Genomic DNA, 3,869 nt, shown 5'->3' on the forward strand with positions numbered 1-3,869 from the left:
GCCGTGGCCCGCGGCCGCTCCTTGCCCGGAGCCGATGCCGCCATCTAGTGCCGTGTGCGGCGGATTCCCCGCACTGCCGCCCGCACCCGCCCGCGCTGCCGGGCCCAGCTCGCCCGTGACCCCTGGCACGGCCGGGCCCTGCTCTCCCCTTGCGTGGGTCCTTGTGTTGCGTCCCGCTTCAATGCTCTGAGCCCCGAGCTGCTTCCAGTGCGGTGTTCCAGACCCTCTGTGCTGATGAAACACCTCCAGCTGGGCATCAAAACAATTAGTGTCGCCAGCTTCTCCCCCTTGCTTCTGCCGAGGTCATTAATAGTGAGATAGAAAGCAATATGTATCCCATACAGGTCCTTAAAAACTCCCCCAGCCACCTCTCTCCTGCCTGTTGAGTTTCGCACATGTCCTTAACATGGGATTGGTTTTGGTTAGGCTTGCTTTAGCTCCTGTCACTTCTGGTGACACACTTCCACAGGTAATGAGTCTTGATTCCTCTGTCCAGTGCCCTCCAAGCAGTCCCTGACTTCCCAGCACACTTGGCTAGCCTTCCTCCATCAGACTCCACACCTCCTGAGTAAACACAGTGGATCCCTTGCTCATGAAAAACATCTCTGGAAGGTTCCTGGTTTTCCACTGTGATCAGCAAATGAACCTGTATGATACCTGCTTAGAGAGTCCTTTCTTCCCACTTCAGGCTTCCAAGTGCCTGCAGAGAGGTATCTCTCCCCAGCCTTCCCCCTTTCTGAGGAACACAGCTGTGCTGGGGCAAATCACTGGGCCCCCTCAGCAGCCACCTTGTTGTTTCTAGCTCCCACATCTAGCCTCAGAAATGCCCCCCGAGGAGCTCACCAGGTGCCAGCTATTCTGTTGCAAAGAGAACGCTGCTGGCCTTTGAAGCCGCTGACAGTCGCTGACAGTCAGGTGCCTGAAGATCTGTTTTTTATGCTGTGTCAAACACCTGTCCTTCCTTCTCTCCAACACCACTGAGCAATCACTAATTTTCCAACATATCTGCATCTTTCACCTGTCAGACTACAGAGGCACAGTCATAGTCCCCGCTGATGTGCAGGGAACTTGGTTTAAAGGAGACGATCTCTGGAGGCACCTTGGCTTTCCAGTGAAGCCAGTTAAAAGGTCTTTCTCAACATCTGATTTCTGAGACCCTTTTCTACCTTTATCTCACTTCCTTGGAGAGACTCAGTGTTTCTGCAGACTGTGACCATCACCCAGCACAGCCTGGAAGCTTCTTCTCTCCGCTGAGAGGATCTGTTTCTCTCCAACCTCAGCTTGCAAAAATACTGCTGGTGATGGGATTACAGCAAAGAGAGACAGCACAAAGTGTCTCTGGAGGGGATAAAGCAGGGAAACATGACAGCCACTGATTTGTGGGGGGAGAGCCATGTGTAGCGCTCAGGCTGTTCTCGCTGTGCCACAGGGTCAGTGTGTGATGCTGGATGAGCCCCCTTTCCCCAGGGGTGCAGTACAGCAACTGGCCCAGCGAGGTGAGAACCAGACGTGCAAAGAACTTAAAAACCAGTTAAATATTTATGAGGAATATTACATTCAGAAGAGAGACTGACTGGCTAATATTATTCATCCCTTCTGGATTCTGATGTTTAATTAATGCTTGCAAAGTGCTTTGAGATGCTTGGATGAAAGTGATACAAACACGTCACTGCACGCTGTGACCCTTGGTCCCAGAGGTACCTGTTCACTGCACAACTGTAGCAGCTCCAAGAGATGGATCCCCACCCTAGGGTGACAGTGGATGCAGAACAGGCATTCTCACAACGTGACAAGCCTGCAGCTTTGTCACCTCAGACCCACAGCCCTGCTTCTCCTTGCAACTCTGCAGCAAGTTCAAGTGCATTTTGCAATTTCCCCCTTCAGGGAATGCTATTTCTGGTAGATATTTGCAGTGACATAAACCAACTGTTTAAAAACAAGCCAATGTTTCTGCATTACAGCGTGCTGGGGAGACAAAATGCAAGCCAGAATCTGTGCAAACTGAAGCATCAGTTCAATGCCCCAGATCCCCAAGCACTGAGATGCCACGGCCTTAAAATCCCAACCTGAGGTTTTTTAACTCTTTTTTTTCCCCCAGGACAGCCCCTCTCTGGCAGCTGGGGACCAGAAAGGACATTTCTATTTGACACGTGAGAGAGTTTTGAAGATGCTGATATGACGCATTAGGTTCTTGCAGGAGAGCTGTGTCTCTAAAAAGGGTTTTCACAAGTTCTGGACACTGGAAGAGTGCCCATCCCATCCCATCCCATCCCATCCCACCCCAGTGTTTGCATCCCACACTGGGAAGTTCCTGTCTCATGCAGGTGACTTCCTGTCTGAGATGGAACATCTTCATTTTTCTCCAAAGTCACAACCAGTGGAGAAGCTCTTGCGCTCGAGGCCAGATCAGCACTGTTCCTGTCACAGCTGGTGGCACATTGCGAACCTCACTGCTGTGGCTGTCTGTCCCTGCTCCCCCCAAAGCCTGGTGGCATCTTGGACCCCCACCCTCCAGACAAAGGGCAAGTCACTGCCAAAAGGAGAAGAGTGGGTGGCACAGAGATGAAATCTCAGCCGTGTCTGGGGCTCAGTGGGTTTCCGCCACCTTGGCTGAGGCTGGGATTCAGAGAGAGAGAGAGAGACCAAATGTGGGTGGAAAACCACAAAAGCCCCCTCCTCCACCCTACAGAGAAGGGAAACAGCTGAGATTCAGTAGCAGTACAGGTTGGTACAGGTTACCTACCGATGAGTAACCTTATATTGGGTTTGCAGGGCAAGGTTTTGGTACTGGAGGGGCTGCGTCGGTGGATTCTGTGAGATGTGAGAAGGAGCTGGCCCCATGTCAGTCAGAGCCACGTCCAGACATCCCCAAAACAGACCCACTGGAGACCAAGGCTGAGCTCATCAGTGATGCTGGTGGCACCTTTGTGACAGTGTATTTAACAGAGGGTAAAAACCTGTGCGCAGCAGCTGTGGGAGACAGGAAGGACAATACGTGGGAGAAACAGCCCTGCAGACACCAAGACCAGGGGAGAAGGAGCGGCAAGAGGTGCTCCAGGTGCCAGAGCTGAGATTCCCCTGCAGCCCATGGAGAGCCAGTAGGTTTTCTGGCAGGAGCTGTGGCTCCTGTGGAGCTGTGGAGCTGTGGAGGACCCGCGCTGGGTTCCTAGATGAGGTTATCTAGCACCCTGCCCAGTCACACCTTGAAAGCCTCCAGCAATGGCAACTCTGCCACATCCCTGGGGAGGTTGTTCTGGTGAATGATTGTTTTCACTGTAAAAAAAGTCTTTCTAATGTCAAGATGAACATGAAGAGCTGCAGTCCTTGGGAGGCACCCACATCTGAGCATTTCTTGAAGGACGCCACAGTGAAACAGCATTAATAGGAGAAGCAGCAGAGATGGAGTGCTATGAATTGACCACAACTCCCATGACCTGTCCCCCTGTGACACTCTGGGGGAGGAAGGAGGGACAAAAGAGTCAGCTGTGAAGTGGAGCCTGTGGAGAAAAGAGAGGTGGGAGAAGCTTTTTTAGTTGGTTTTTTTTTTTAATTTATCACTTAATTTTATCGATTTATTTGTTTTTAATTTGCCATAAATTAAATTAACCTTTCCCCAAGTTAAGTCTGTTTTGCCCATGATAATGCTGGGGAGAGCTCTCCCTGTCCTTATCCTGACCTGAGAGGGTTTTTTATATCTTCTCCCCCTGCCTTGCTGAGGAGGGGGAATGAGAGAGCAGCTGGGTGGGTGCTGCCACACAGCCAAGGTAAAGCCATCGCTGCCATAAAGAAAATATTATCTCATCTCACCCTAAACCTCAGACATACTGCACAGACAGGTGGGGCTGGGGTCAGCTCCTCAGAGGTGCCTC

Source organism: Corvus brachyrhynchos, unplaced genomic scaffold (genome assembly GCF_000691975.1).
Source record: "Corvus brachyrhynchos isolate BGI_N302 unplaced genomic scaffold, ASM69197v1 scaffold3, whole genome shotgun sequence".
Lineage (NCBI taxonomy): Eukaryota > Metazoa > Chordata > Aves > Passeriformes > Corvidae > Corvus > Corvus brachyrhynchos.